Genomic DNA, 17,698 nt, shown 5'->3' with positions numbered 1-17,698 from the left:
ACTCATTAAAAGAATAGAAAAAAGGTTTGCAATATTCAAATTCAATCTTTGAAACAAAATGTAAAAGTAAAAAAATTAGTTTTCATCAACTTTCAAGAATAGCCCAAAATCTCTATAAGTTTCTAAAATTTTCTTCGAACTCACGAAAATTCTATCTTAACCTAGCAAGAACATAATTTTGGAACACATTCAACTCAATAAAATTCATAGCAAAAATTGATTAGATTGTCAAAGAAACTGAAATTTCAACTTCCTTAATGAAAGAATTGATTGGTTAAATTTGAAGAGTTCTTGATTGAAAAAAAAAATCTATGATAAAGAAGAGGATGAGATTTTGGAAAATTCTCAAAGAAAGAATATTAGAATGTTTTTTTTTTTTTTGAGAAAAATTGTTTGGAGAGGTCAAAACAATGTTTGTGTTTGGTTTAAAGAGACTAACTATAGTTCTTAAAAAAAATTACAATTTTATTTATTAATAAAACTTTCATATTGTTTGAGATTTTTTTTTTTTTTTTTGCAAAATTTAAGGTTAAACTCATTCGGAGGTCTCTATTTTTGTTTTTTGTCCCAATTTCGTCCCGTCTTAAAATTTTAACCAATTATGTCCCTAAGATTGAAAAATTGGAAGAAATTAACCCTTGTCGTTAAATCAAGTTAACGGAGTTAACTTCCAACTTACCTATGAAGGTGAGGTGGCTTTTATTTGTTATGTGGCGTGCAAAGAAGTTTTAAGGTGATTTTTATTATGCACATAACTTTTATCAGTGAAGTTAAACAAAAAATTAAAAAATTGGGATTTTTGTTTCAGATTTTAAAATTAGGGTTATTATAAAATAGAATTGGGATATTCAATTCAAACTTGGTGTGTTTGATTTGCCTAGTGCCTACAGCGAGCAAAGCTAGTTATGGATATTCAATTCAAACCAATGAAAGTTCATTTCCAGAGGTCACAAATCACAACAATAGGTAGCAAGTTGTAGTATAGATATGGTTGATTTCGTTGTTATCCGAAGTGACTTTGGAAATTCGTTCATTCGGTACCTGATGCAATGTTTCTTCTTCCTCCTTCTCTTCGTGGTCTCCCTTCACATCCAAAAAACTGGGTTGATTTGTTGAAGATAAAAGCCTAGCCCACATTCTATCAGTTATCACTACGTGGTTCTGTCTCTTAGTGATTCTCTGCATAACAAAGCAAGAAAGTATGAAACTTTATCACAAAGGGGTTTGTTGAATGTTAATAAATAAATCTTATTTATTCTTCGGAAACAGCAAATATCATGGCTGATGAACTTACATAGAAGGGTATATAAGTTTGTCTTCCATTGACAAGTCCACTAGTATAGTCAGTGTAACCTGCCATTGCTCCATGAAGAGCACTTTGAGCAAAAAGTGTGCAGTATGAAACAGAAGCATTGCTTGGAATAGCTCGAATTATGTAAGTTGGATCTCTAATCCCAATTCTATTTTAAAATAACCCTAATTTTAAAATATGAAACAAAAACTTCAATTTTTTAATTTTGTTTAACTTCATTAATAAAAGTCACGTGCATAATAAAAGTCATCTCAAAACTTCTTTCCACGTCACGTAACAAATAAAAACTACATCACCCTCATAGGTAAGTTGAAAATTAATCTCGTTAACTTGATTTAACGGCAGGGTTAAATTTCTTTCGATTTTTCAATCTTAGAAACTTAAGTGGTAAAAATTTTGAGACAGAGACGAAATTGGGACAAAAACACCAAAATAGGGACCTCCAAATAAGTTTAACCAAAATTTAAAAATTTATTTATTCCATAAAAAAATGCAAGAAATAATAATTTTTATACAACTGCTAATTCGTATTAAAATTTATTGAATAAAAATATTTTACCAACAAAGGAATAGTAGGACAATTATATACATTAGTAAATCATTTCTATAACTAATTTTTAAACACTTTTTAATTTATTTTATCTTTTATCTTTCACATTTTTCCTTATCAATATTTTAACTATAAACCACATTTGAAATTAGATTTAATAAAAAGAGAATAATTACTTTATTTGTTTACTATTTTTTAAATATATATATATATATATATATATAAACCTAAAAATATTTAAAATTAACTTAAACAAAAAATACCAGTAAAAAGATAAAATAAACATTAAAACTCAAATAACACATTTTTATTACTATAAAAAAATGTACACATATATGGGTCATATCTAACTATATTACACGTGAATCTATCAGTTATAATAATAACAAATTGAAACAATTCTAAATATAGAAATTTAATCACTCTGTAACAAGAAATTTAAACACTCAAAAGTAAATATAACTTCTGTTACATCAAATTAAACAATAAGTTTTTCAACTCCTTTCTGTGGTTTTTGGCACCTAGTCAATCCAACTACACCTAAAAAACTATCAACTTCATGATCTAAAGCCAACATTAAATCATCAAACATGTTAAGACATAAATTGGGATGAAGTGGAATTACAAGAAACTTTCTAACACCCAAAGACACAAGAAACACAAGGCTTGACTCTAGAAGAAGAGGTGGAAGAAAACTTACACTGCTCAATTGTTTATCAATGGATTTGGTGAAGAAGGAAGATGACATAAGACGTGGCCTCGTCGTTTGCCACATCAAACAAAAGTTAACGCCGTTCAATTTTAAGGACTAATAGTAATAGTTTCAAAACTATGAGGACTAAAAGCAATCAAAGTTTCGAGTATGGACACCCAAAATCGTGTGATACTTAAGGGACGAAAAACATATTTAACCCTTAATTCTTTTGTTGGTTGAATCCTATTTGTTTTTTTATTTTTAAAAATGTTTCTTTTATTAGTTTATGATAATTTATTTTAGGTTAAACCCTTTAAGTTGTCTCTATTTATGTGGGGTTTTTCCAGTTCAATCCCCGTTTTATTGGATTCCCCAATATAGTTCTAAAAAATGCAAATTTGAGTCAATTGGCCTCTGTCGCTAAATTGGCTTAATAGGGTTAAGTTTTTTATGAGGTAGAACATTGACGTGGCCAATTTTTTAAATGTGGCATTCTCATACTTCTGTTCGTGGAATTTGATAAAATAAACATTTTAAAAATAGATTTTCTAAAATATGAGCAAGAACAGGGCATTCTCATAGCGTTATTGGAAGCGATGAAGTTGACTTGGCCACCACAACCTGTGCCAGGGAGGGCATTGAACATGAATGATCAGTGAATTATACCTAAAAAGATTAAAAAAAATTTCCGTCTTCAAGGATTTGGGTGTTTGATTCCCCATTTTTAGGGTTACTCATTTAAGAAGGATAATTGATTTGGCTAAAAGTGAAAGAGGGGTAGAAGAAAAAAAATGATGATTGTTTGAGGGAATAGAAGAGTTTAAGTAGAAGAGTAATGGATGTGAGAAAATCGCATTTGCGCTCAGGCCACCGCAGAATCTAGCACTCAAGAAGCAAAGCTTATCAAGAAACTCAATTGATTCATCAATGTTAACTAAATTACAGTAATTATCGAGACGCAGAGTTGTTAAGAATGGTGCGTCTCGTAGGCTCGGTAGATCAGTTAAGAACTTGCAATCTTCAAGACTTACTACAGATAATGATTCCAACATCTGCAACATAAAACCGAATGGGTCAAGTTATTATCTTTTAATGTAGAAACTCATGGTTAGACAAAAAAATTTGACAGATACACATGCCTTTTAATGCATAACTACACTCATCTATGTTTTTTCCAAATAAGTGGGATCCTATAACTTCTAAAGCCAACGGAAGGCCACACGCATAAAAAATTACACGCTTGGAAATGTTCATATAAGATGGATCAACTTTACCATTTTTGAAGGCATGCTAGTTAAACAATTCGAAAGCTTTTTAAACATTTAATGGTTTAACCTCATATAAGTTAACTACCCCATGAGCATCTAACAAGTGCTTGTCTCTTGTGGTGATGATGATTATACTTCCAGAGCCAAACCAATTCATATCCCCTCGCAACTGCCTTTAACTACTCTAATTTGTCAACATCATCAAGAAGTAAAAGGACCTTCTTTTATTGAAGTCTCCCTTTTAATATTGGTATTGCTCTATTGACATCTCCCACTTTAATACCTTCTTTGAATGTTTCAAAAAGTAGTATTTCTTGGAGTTAGACAATCCCATGTTTATTAATTGCCTTTTCTCTAATGTCAGATAGAAAACACGAACCTTGATAATACCAAAAGATAGTGTTATACATAGAACGAGCATTCAGAATCTCCTTCAAGCTATCGCAGAAAACCCCAAATCAAACGTAGATGAACCCTAAATCGCATTTGCGCTAAGGCCATTGTAGAATCTCCTTCAGGTCGCCATCAACATCTCATCCTCTACCATTTTCGAACCTTAACCGCAGACCGAAGAGGCGAGGTAAAATCGCAAGCAAATTTTGTTCTTTCGCAAGAATCGCAAAACACAACAAACCTCCAATAGCGACTTCTCCGTTGCAAATCGCTGTCGTCAATAGCCATAACAATTCACCGTTGTTTGAATCATCTTCCTCAAGAACCACTTCCTTGTGCCGGGAAACCTGCACACAACAAAACCCAAAAATTCCACCAACAAATCCTAATTTTAAAATATTGGTTAAAAGCTCTTTTTGTTCCCAGTTTTGGTTGGGAAAATTCGAAATGGTCCCTGTGTTTATTTTGTGTTCAATTTCGTCCCAAAGAACGAATTTAGTGTTCAATTACGTCTTTTTCAGTAACTCCGTTAAAATTGTTAACGGCAATGTGTCCAGATGTGCAACTGCTAACTAAGGTGTCATTTCTTTGCTGACTGGGAGTCCTTTTCAGTAGCCGTTAGAAATTTTTAAATTGTATTTCTTAATTAGGGTTTTTATTTTGGGAATAAATTGAAGAGGGTGGATTCTAAATAAGGGTTTTTATTTCCCAATCTTCTTCCCTCAGTTAATGAGCCATGTCTGCTTCCCATTCTTCTTCATCTTGTTGGAATAGCTTGGGCCGTCGTACTTCTCATTATTCACCTGGGGGTGGTTCAATGGGGCTAGGGATAATCCCCATTTGCAATTATGGTGAGATGGCAATAGTAAAAATGGCTAGAACTCCAAAGAATGCGGGAAGATATTTTTGGGGTTGTCGAAACTACAAGGTAATGTGAATATAAACCTTATGTTCTTTATGTGTTAGTAATTAACATTGTGTTTGAAGTTTTTGTTGTTGATGAATAATAGAGTGAAGTTGGTAATGCGATGTGTTGCAACTATTTCAAGTGGTGCAGTAAAGAAAATAATGACAAAAGGGATGTTATTATTGGGAGGCAAAGGGGGAAGATTTATGATCTGGAAAACGCACTCAAAGCTTCGAAGAAAAAGATCCAATTATTAGTAGCAGTGACTGGTTTTCTTAGTGTAGTTAACATACTTATGTTTTGTGTATTTTGCTTGAAGTGATGATGTTTAAAGAGGTGGTCCCAATGTGGTTGAACGTAGTGATTTAAGGTTAATGGAGTTGGAATGTTGTGATGTTTAGGTTGTGGCTGTTTCTTTTGTACTAAATGAAGGAATGAAATTATAATTATTTAGTAAGTAATTGTTCAATTTAGTCTCAGTTTTTGTTTATTAGTTATAAATGTGGTCCCTATATTGAGGACTGATGTGTTGATAAAGCAATAAAACAAAACATGATTCAAATTGTATAAAGCATTAAAATGATAAAGCACATCCAAAACAGAACCAAGATAATCATTACATGCATATTAGGTGACCAATTCCAACAAATGAAGTGTTTAATGTTTGACACCAAAACATATTTAAAGCACATCCAAAACATATCAAGTGGCTAATGTTTACCACACAACTGACCAATTCCAAAGAAACCAAAGTACAACAAGTTTATAACATTATAAAGCACGTTGTTTTCTAATTGGTAACTTGTCGGGTCTGATTGATGGTGGTTCAGATTGTTGTGTCATTTCCTCAGTTGGTGGTTGGGATGGTTGTGTAATTTCCTCAGTTGGTTGTTGGGGTGGTGGTTGGGATGGTCCTGGTAGGTCTGCTTCATGTTGAGTAGGGCATTTATTTCTCTTATGTCCAACTTGACGACAAATACTACATTTCTTGCGGTGGCCACCATTGGTCATTTGGGTCTCATCCCTCCTTAGTTCCCATTGCTCCAACCTTCTTTTCTTCTTTGGTCTGCCAGGTAATTTTTTGTGGAATGGTGGGAGGACGTCTACGTAGGGTGTTCTTTCCCATAACAGGTTGTCATTCACTGGAAATATGATGGAGGCATATGCTTCTTCATACGTTGACCGTCTGAACCAAATGGGTACATAATTTTCTGGATCTAAATTTAGGAACTTCATGGCTGCAATTGCATGGCAGCAAGGGATCCCAGTAAGAAGCCATTTCCTGCACGTACAATCTTGGTTGTCCAGGTTAACTGCAAACTTGTTTGTAATCTGTGCATAATGCCTAACTTCAAAGATTTTTTCTGCAGACCAACTGTCATTAAGCCATAAATGAATACAAGTTCAGAAATATTTGATCAATAACACCATTTTAATCACAATGAGACTACCATCAGAGGGAAATTAAATGCATACCTAGGGATCCAATTTTTCGATAAATTGGACTCTTTGGTAAGTCTCTTTCTAATCTTGGGGCAGATATCAAAGTCCATATTACATGTTTTTATTCTATTGGTTGCCCATCTTTTCATGAGGAAAACTCTAATTTCTTCAAGCATGGTTATAATGGGTTTTCCTCGTGCCTCAACAATCACACTATTAAAACCTTCACTCATGTTACTGGTTAATGCATCACAAAATGCCCTACCTGTAAATCTAGATCTTGACCAATATTTGTTACAAGAAATAAAAATCATTGTTATATGCACTATACAAGTGATCAATGTATTCATAATGAATAAATAATACCTTGGCGGGATAACAATTAGATATTTGTAAGCCTCTTCATTCACTTTCTTCATATTTAACATCTTTTTTTCCCAAGCTTGGGGATATGTACTTGCAGCAGCTTTCCACATTAGATTATTCAACTTTTGGCCAGAGAACTTTTTCCTAAAATTTGCATACATGTGTCGCATGCAAAATCTATGCTCTGCCTTAGGTAAAAGTTGTTCAATAGTTGGCAGCAAACCCTATTTGTAACAGGGACAAAATTGAACAGTATAATCTAAAATAGGGACCAATTTGAACATTTTAATTGCAAATAGGAACCAAATAGAATACGACTGATACAATTATTATTATGAAACAGAACAGAAAATTGCATGTACCTTTCGTTGATCAGACATAAAAGTGCATGCATTGCCAACTTCAGCACCCCCAAGGTCTTCTATCAACAACTCTAGAAACCATGTTCAACTATCTTTGTTCTCTACTTCCACAATTGCATATGCCAGAGGTAACATCTGGTCATTAGGATCTCTCCCAATACTGGTTAATAACTCCCCCTTATACAACCCTTTCAGAAAACATCCATCCAAACCAATAAATGGCCTACAATACACGAAGCTAACCTTGCAAGCTTTCAAACAAACATAGATTCTCTGAAAAACTGACTGACCATTTCCACTATCCACTTTAACTTGTACTGTTGAACCAGGGTTACATTTCAATAATTCATGTGCATAGTCATGAATTCTTTTGAACTGATTTTTGAAACTACTTTCAAGTTTTTCAGATGCCATTATCTTTGCCCTACGAGCTTTAGAAAGTGTGACATTCATATTCCATTTCCTCAAAGCTTTTGAGCGTATTTCATTTATCTTCAAATTCAGATTTTGTTGTAGTGAATTATCCAATGTCTCACTCAACCACTTAGCATTCATCATTTTAATGTTGAATTGCCTACTGCAATTATGGTTATCCACTACTTTTCTCAATTGTCATGTACTACATGCTTCCATATACCCACAATAAGCCATCCATGGACAACTCTTTTGGGCACCCAAACATCTCACTCGTACCCGTCTATTATCATTCTTAATAAACTTCAAATCTCTCCCACCATGGACTGCATAACTTCGAACAGCCTCCATAAACTCATTTTTATCCTTAAATTTTGTTCTCACTTCCCACTTGTAATCAGACATACTCTTTTGCATAACAAAGGTCCCAAATGGACCACAACTTTGGCTTTCATCCTCACTTCCACTTTCATTTGGACTGGCCAAAAACTCTGACTCCCACTCATCATCAGACAACCCTCTGTCATATGGGTTCTTCTCGCTATGTGCAATATCAACTGAATCCTCACTTCCACATTCTTCATTTTCACTAACTTCCACTGATACAGCCCCTTCTATATTGTCCCTAAGTACTTCATCAACATTAACATCAACATCCACTAATCCTTCATCCCCTTCTCCTTCATCAACATCTCGCTAGGCTTCATGCCCTTCTCCTTCATGACTATGCACATCCCCTGAATCATCAAACACACTTGAAGTATAATCTTCAACGTGAACTTCTTCCTCCACATCATCCATGTCCTCCTCCTCCAAATGTACTTCTTCAACGTGAACTTCTTCCTCCACATGCACCTCCCTCTGTTCATCATCCAAGTGTACTTCCTTCTCCTCCTCATTATGGACGTCATTATTCAAGCCCTCCCTACCTAAAGTTCCTTGACACAGCAAAAGAACTTGGTCTTGTTGTTGTTCACTTGGTTCTATTTCAACCAACTTTGGGTCATCATCCACACCGTGAACCACATACACCTTAACTTCCCCTAACTGTTTGGCAATGCCTACCATGTTCATTGCACTCTTATCATCATCCAACTTAAGTAGAATATTATCAATGCAATAAAATATGTCTGTCACATTAATATACCCCAATTCTTTAACAGCATCTACTGCTTCGAAATAACTCCATTTGTCAGGGTCCACACTCCAATATGTCTTTCCCCCACCAACATATTCAATAGGATATTGACATACTAGGGTCCCACCATGGTGGACCGCAACATTAAACCTCTCATCAGACATCTCAAAAGCAACCCTACAAAAGTAACTGTTATGGGCATGTGACCACTATATCAAACTCAAAAATCCACCAATACCAACCACTTATCATACGTTACACAACAATACCCTATATAAATTTCAAAAATTGTTACAACATTTGTAACTTTTCCAAAATCTAACACTGAAACGAAAATTTTTGGGGTTTTACAGTCTTCAATAACTAAACCTAGAAATTTATATGCTACAAAGGAAGGATCACGAACGCAAACCTGATTTCGCAGATTTGATTTCCCAAAGATGGTTGCTTCCGATTACAAAAGCACGTTACTGGTGTCGAAGCCCAAAGTTGTTCTTCTCAAGTTTCACAAGTTGTTCTTCCCAAATTGAAGCACTTCTCAATCTCGCAAGTTTCACAAGTTTCCCTCCCAAATACTTAACTTTAATTTTATTACCAAAATAACAACCTTAATTAGAAATTCAATTTAAAAAAAACCCAATTCCAACTCAAACGGATTCCCAGTCAGCAAAAAACTGACACCTCAGTTAGTAGTTGCACATCTGGACACATTGTCATTAACAATTTTAACGGAGATACTGAAAAGGACTTAATTGAACAACAAAATCGTTCTTTGGGACGAAATTGAACACAAAATAAACACAGGGACCATTTTAAATTTTCCCAACCAAAACTAGGACCAAAAAGAGCTTTTAACCTAAAATATTTAATGTTACGAAATTTCATGTATAAACCGCTACGAATGCCACGTACTAAAAACTTATCACGTCAAGGTGTTAGATAATAAAAAACTTAACCTCATTAACCCAATTTAACGGGAGAAGCTCAATTGACTCAAATTTGCATTTTTTAGGACTCAATTGCGGAATCCAATAAAACGGAGATCAAACTAGGAAAAACCCACATAAATAGAAACAACCTAAAAGATTTAACCTTTATTTTAATGCTACGAGTCGAGTTCAAATATTTGACTAATCATCCGTTTGTATAAAAAATTAACAAAAAATGTGTTATATATATATATATATATATATATATATATATATATATATATATATATACGAGTTAATGGTCATTTATGGGCAGTTAGAATGAATTATTGAGTTAGATTGTCTTACACTTTACAAGCATACGGTATTAATAATTGATTATTGGGTTTAATTGCCAAAAAATATATTGCATTAATGATTTATCAATGGGCATGTCTGTCACGATCCCTATAAATATACAATTGATGTCCAAGTAAAGACACTTTGATCTATTCTAATAAAATAGAAATCTCTTTATCAAACATATCTGACTTAAGCCTCAGAGTGTCTTCTACAGGTCAATTACCCATCATAGTGGATTCGTTCTCGAAGAAGATTGGATGATCGAAAGAGAGAAGGGTAAGGAAGGACGACCGACCCTCGGACCAATTCAATCGAAACATTTTGGAGTCCACTGTGGGACTGAGCGACAACCCCATGAAACCACGAGGAACCAGACGCGTGCTCGTCTCAACATCACTACTTCAGATTAATATCAGGTTTTGCAACAAGAGCAAAAAATTCCAGAATAATTTCTAAAGGCATTTCTTTTGTTTTGAGACTTCCAGGTAATCATTAGAGGTTTACGAGGCAAAAAAAATTAATGCCTCAACAAAACAAAATAAATTATAAAATATTGAAGAATTTACTTAATTTTGTTTAACGCATATTTTTGTGAGTGAAAATATCTTGCACAGGAAGGTTCGGTCCTTTCCTACGTTGAATCACCTACGTTCAGTCTTGTCAGTGAGTTGAATCACCTACGTTCAGTCTTGTCAGGTTCTAATTATAAAACTAAATTATAAAATGTTGAAGCAATTAATTTATTTTATTTAACACATATTTTTGTAAATATCTTGCACAGGAAGGTTCGGTCCTTTCCTGCTCAGTGAGTTGAATCACCTGCGTTCATCCTTGTCAGGTTCTAAAAATAAATTGTAAAATATTGAAGACTTAACTTTATTTTGTTTAAGGAATATTTTTATAAGTGAAAATATCTTGCACAAGAAGGTTCAGTCCCTTCCCGCTCGATCAGTTGGACCACCTGCGTTCAGCCTTATCAGGTTCTAATGGCTTTTCATTATAAAAAAAAAATTATAAAATATTGAAGCATTTACCTTATTTAACGCATATTTTTGTAAGAGAAAATATATTGCACAAGAATGTTCAGTCCCTTCCCGCTCGGTCAATTGGACCACTGCGTTCAACCTTGTCAGGTTCTAAGAATAAATTATAAAATATTGAAGCATTTACTTTAATTATTTTAACGCATATTTTTGTGAGTGAAAATATCTTGCACAGGAAGCTTCAGTCCCTTCCCGCTGGTCAGCTGAATCACCTACGTTCAGCCTTGTCAAGTTCTAATGGTTTTTCATTATAAATATAAATTATAAAATATTGAAGCATTTACCTTATTTTATTTAACACATATTTTTCTGAGTAAGAATATCCTGCACAAGAAGGTTCAGTCCCTTCGCTCAGCGAACTCCTACATTGTGTCGCTCGGTGATTCTAAAACAAATTCAGCTCAACCCAAGGCTCCTACGTTGTGCTGCTCAGTGATTCCAAAGCGAATTCACTTGAAAGACCTCGACCTAGGGAATGATTCCAAATAAAACTCCTAGATTCCATCGCTTGGTGCAGAGAGGAATGAAGACTTAAAGCGCATCGAAAATAAACTCCCCTAAATACAACGTGAGTGATCTCTCTTAAGCTCATAATAATCTTTGCGCACCTCTTTCAATAAAGAGTTTTCTTGGACTTGGGGGACTTATATTATATATGAAATATACCGATCCAAATTAATGGTCATTTATGGGTAGTTAATAGGTATTAATGGGTCAGATTGTCTTACGCTTTGCAAATATACAGTATTAATAATTGATTATTGGGTTTAATTGCCAAAAAATATACTGCATTAATGATTAATCAATAAGCATAACTGCCATAAGCCCTATAAATATACGATTGATGTCCAAGTAAAGACACTTAGATTTATCCTGATCAAATAGAGACTTCTTTCACTTTGATTTATCCTAATCAAATAGAGACTTCTTTATGAAACATATTTGACTTAAGCGTTAGAGTTTCTTCTACATATCAATAATCCATCGCAGTGAATTCATTCTCAGAAAGGATTTAACAATAAAAAAAAAAAGAACAGAACAAGGAAGGACGACCAACCCTCATATCAAGATCAATTCAACCAAAACAATATATATATACATATATATATATATATATATATTTAAAAATATATTTTATAGTTTTATACAAATTAATATACTTTTGTCTCAATTCAACCAAATTCAAAAACTCAATTTAAAAAACACTAAATTTATATGTTGATCATTCACTCGTAAAATAGTCACAAAAAGATACATAAATCTTGTTTAGCCATTAATATAATCATTTACACAATCAATCTTACTAATATAGTTTTAACGTATTAAAAACTATTTATATATTTTTTAAATTTTAAGATGTAAATGTATCAAAATTTCAGATAAAAATAATTTTCAATCCTATATCAAAATTTATCACTTAAAAACATATTTAATCCTAATTTTAATAATATAATATGATCTTCCATAATTAAACAACCACACAAAATGCAAGGATTTGGGTATACCCTTCCTATATCCAACAAAACATTACATTATAAGTACACATCCAATATATGAAACTCAACCAACTTTTCTTACCTAAACAAAATGTTTTTAAAAGCAAATAATCATAAAAGTAATATGCTAATCTTACGAATTTTGATTCAAGAACCAAATACATAATTAGGTACCATAGTAATTAAGATTTATCTTTACCAATCAATCTCAACCCAAAACAATAACAAAGACATAAGAAAATATATGTTTGTTTAAAATGTGAGGGAAAAAATGAAAATATTATTGTAAAAGAAAATTAAAAAAAAGAAGATAAATAGTTGTTTTAAAACTAGAAAATATTCTAATGTTTACACTTTTGAGAAAGATAAATGTATATAATTTTAAAAAGGAAAGGAAAAAACTATGTCTACACTTTTGTCTCCGTGTTTTGAGATTCTTTTTATTCCTTAATTAAAATTAAATCTCCACCGCTATTATGTTTTAACTAAATATGAAAGAAATGTGCCCATTAATGGCATATAAATCTAAATTAAAATAATTGTAGAATAACGTTTTATTTTAAAAAATATTATATCCTCCTTTTTTTAAAAAAAAACACAACATTTTCCTTTTGTATTCTTTTCTATTGAATAACATTATTTTAAATTAACAGGCTTGGAAAATATGTATATAAATGTAATGCTAAGTAAATTTCCCAAAATTTTATTGAATTGAATTAATTACATATTATTTTTTACATCAGACAACTATCTAGAACACTGTCCCTNATCTTTTTCTCTGTTTAACTTTAACAAGAAACATTGGTCAAGTGAAATATCTCAATTCAAGAATCACACACATTGACTAAGGATAAAAACAACACCTTCAAATTATTTATTCTTCATTTATACAAATTTTCACNTGTGATCATATTGCATTCTATACATACACAGGCAAATGCTTATTAGAACCAAAACATTATGGTAAAAATTGTAGGAATCTCTTGTAGCATTTATTTAATTAATATATATTTATAAAAGAAATCTCTTATTTTTAGAGCTTAATTAAGTGCAAGTTCAACAATCTAAAACAAATTATTAACATATAGTTATTGCATGAAATTACATTACAAATGAAAGGAATAAAACCCTACATATTTAAACTCACTAAACCCATTGCAAATTAATATGTTTGACTAACATTTAATGGGAATTGATTACATTAAATGAACATTCAATTAAGAGTTGAGTTAGTTGTAATACTATTAAATCTGTTTTATGTAACCGATTACACTACTAACATAATTTATTACTTTGCGTATGATATGACAGTAACTATAAATTGATGTACTGTTTGTATTTCTGTAACTTTTGATCACTTTAACATTTTCATATCGGATTGTTTTGATATGAGAAGAGTTTACAGATTACTCATACGCTCCAAGAATCAAGAATACAAAGAATTTGAAGAATCTTGAGGCATTCTTGAGAGGCATTTTAGTGGACTGAATTGGTTGATCACATTAGCACGACTGAAGGTGTATCTGGTTTTGATCAGAAGAAGATTTTGAAATCTTTAACTTGTTGTTCCCCTGGACGTGCATGTCAGGAAGAAGAGTGAGGAGCTCTTGACTTTGAGAGGATTCTCAAAAGATTTCTTCAACAAGACCGTAGGGTGCTGTGTGTGCAGGTGTATTATGTTTCTATATTTGATTGAGAGGTGGGAAGGTGTTTACATTTGAGTGTGCTCTGCAAAGCCTTGGCTGTAATACTCTGATCATTGTAGTAAAATACTCTTCAATCTAAGGTTGATTGGGAGAGTGACTGAATGTAGGCATTGAGGTCGAACCAATATAAAAATTGTGTTTGATTTTCTCTCCTTATCTCTTTATATTTGTTTGCATACATTCTTTGCTTATCTCGCAAGAAAGATTTAAAGAACATTCTAATTCTTCAAAAAGATTTTAAAAGTGCACGTTTTTATTAAACACCAATTCACCCCCTACCCCCTTGGTGTGAAGAAACAAGCTTCATTATTTCTAACAATTTCCATCTCCTAGAACATGAGGTTGGCAAGGTCGACAAGGTCAGCGAGGCTGGCAAGGTCGATGGGGTAGGCGAAGCATAGAAGGCTGGCAAGGCAGATAAGGATTAGTTAGTACTGTCAAAATGGGTTAGAACACGCGAGTTAAGCCGGCCCACCACGGGTTCGGGCCTAGTTGGGTTTGGAAAAAATGAAATTTTTTTACACGGGCCAATTTTCAACCTGGCTCACTTAGAATCCGACTCATCCGGGTTGAATTTGTGGTGAGTCGGGTTGTCTCACAAAGCCACCTAATTTAATTTAATTATTTATTATTTTGCGTTTCAATATTATTAGTTAACATTTTTTTTATTGGATTGTAATTGAGAATAAAGAAAAGGATGTTTCAAGAGAGCAAAATATTATAATTTATCCACTCAAGATTCTAATCTTACAAATGGTAAGTGACACAAAAATTATCAATATTATAAACTTATTTATTCACTTTTAGGATTTGCTTTTGGATTATATTTGAGTTGTATGTTGATTTTTTATTTTGAATTGTCTTTGAAGTTTAACACCATTTTAGACTGAAATTATTTAAATTTGAATTACAAAACAAATGTAATATTTTGGATTTAAATAAACACTTGTAATTAAGTGAGCTAGTGAGTCAACCCGTTTAACCCACCAACTAGTGGTGGGTCAAGCCAGGTTCGAATTTTTTTGGCTCGCTAATAAATGAGCCGGGTTGGGTTCACTAAGTGGCCAACCTGTGGTCGGTCGGGCCGGATTGGACCGGGTGGCTCGTTTTGAAAACAATAGGATCGGTAAGGCCGACGAGGTCGACAAGGTCAGCAAGATGAGGCTGGCGAGGCAAACGAGATTGGGAAGGACGAGGTCAAAAAGATTAGCAAGGTTGGCAAGATTGTTCATGTCGGCAAGGTAGGTGAGGTCGACAAGGTCGGCAATGTCAGCGAGGTCGACGACATAGGTGAGGCTCACAAGATTGGTGAGTGATAGTGTTATTGTTGATACGATCAAATTAATACTATGTACGTAAATATAAGAACTTCAATATTGCTAAGATAATAGTCAACCAAATAGAAAAAGTAAATTCAACCCTAAGTCATCTCCGAATAAACATGAAATTGATTTCTAACAAATTAATTCTTATAAAAACTATACAAAAATGAGTTAGTCGAATAAAATAACATAAATAATAAAAGAAAATAAATGATTGAAGAACAAAATAACAAAAGATAGAAAGAAATTTATAAAAAGATTTTAAAATAAAATAAAAACAATGATAAAGAAAATAGGTTAATTTCACTCTTTTTTCAAAAATAGGATTCATCATTGATTATTTAAATATTATTGTTCAATTAATTATCGGCTTACATTTTCAAATTAATCAACTTATATTATCAATTACTTTGTTGATGTTCTCACTATTAACCAAAATACATTCTCAATTAAAAGTAAAAGCTTTCTAGATTAATCATAGAAAGTTTAATCAAAATACATTCTTAATTAAATATTAGGTTTAATACCTATTTTGGTCCCTCTTTTGGAAGGGTTTGTTCAAAGTGGTCCTCCCTTTTTCAAGAAGTTCACTTAAGTCCTAGCTTTTGCAAAAACTTTGCAAATAGATCCTTTTTGGTAACGGCGTTAACTTTGTTAACGGCAGAGCTGCCAGGTGGCTAATATTTGATGATGTGGCATTGTTATGTGTTTTAAAAAATTAATTAAATGTGACATGGAATATGTAAAAGTTAGGGTTAATAAAATTAGGATTTGGGATAAAATCAAAGTCGTGATTTTCTGGGCAATGTCGATTTTGTCTTCGGAGAATTCCAAGTTCTGAGAGTACATTCCTGCATTGTTTCTGTGAAATAAATATATTCCATTCTGACTTTTAGTTCTTATCTAATGAAACGAAGGAAAAAAACATGAAAAAAAGTAAAACTTACATGAGAATATTAAGAGGCAAATCTAAAGCTAAAATCTCAGAGCAAAATCTCTCTACAGAAGCAAAAAAGCTAAGCACCAGGACTCTCCTTTTGGATTTTCTCTCTCACTCCTCTTTTTGCCAACACTCTTGCTGTTTCAGCTCCGATTCCAGAAGTCGTTTATTTTATTCAAAATTCAAAGTTTCTGGCATTATTTTTGCATCGAGTTGGTGTTCAACAACCCTTCAAGAATGGAGACCAAGTTCCCTGTTGGAATGGTGAGGTGTTGCCCAAAAATCTTATGGTGTTGTCCAAAAAATCTTGTGGTTTTTCTTGCAGCAATACATTTGATCCAACTTGGCTGTAGATTTTGAAATCTTCTTCAGGTTCCAGGTTCAAGTTTGGCATCATCATCATCATCTGCTATGAGCCCACTTTTTTCACTGTAAGCAATTGCAATGAATCGAAAAGGGGATTAGGGTTTGGGAAACAACATACAATTATGGATTTTATAGCGGAGAAGAAAGAATCAAATAAAACCAATCCCCATAACTCCGCTCATCAAAAGTTTGATTTTTCTTCTCAATTGACACTGACACTTGATTCAAATACCATGAAGAAACTGAAGAACAACAATCTGGTGAACTCTGGTCTTCACCCTCTAGGTTTTTCTTGAGTGAAAAGGGGATTGCCACGTGGCAGTCTCTTATTGGCTGAGTTTGCCACCTAACTGGACTAATATGACATGTCATTTAATTTTGGCCAGGCAAGCAACTCTGTCGTTAGTTTTTTAACGCCGTTACCAAATAGGACCTATTTGCACAGTTTTTGTAAAAGTTAGGACTTAAGTGAACTTTTTAAAAAAGGGAGGACCACTTTGAACAAACTCTTCCAAAAAAGGGACCAAAATAGATATTAAACCTAAATATTATTATGTCTAATCATGTCTATTTTTTTATCTCTTATATTAATTATAAAATTAATTAAACAGAATACATTCTTAATTATTTCTTAAAGTTTTCACCATTAATCATTATACAAATAAATTGATCTCACCAATACTAAATAATAACATTCAATATAAATT

Source organism: Vigna radiata, unplaced genomic scaffold, assembly GCF_000741045.1.
Source record: "Vigna radiata var. radiata cultivar VC1973A unplaced genomic scaffold, Vradiata_ver6 scaffold_294, whole genome shotgun sequence".
Lineage (NCBI taxonomy): Eukaryota > Viridiplantae > Streptophyta > Magnoliopsida > Fabales > Fabaceae > Vigna > Vigna radiata.
The sequence above is the reverse complement of the archived record's forward strand: the minus strand, read 5'-3'. Positions refer to the sequence as shown.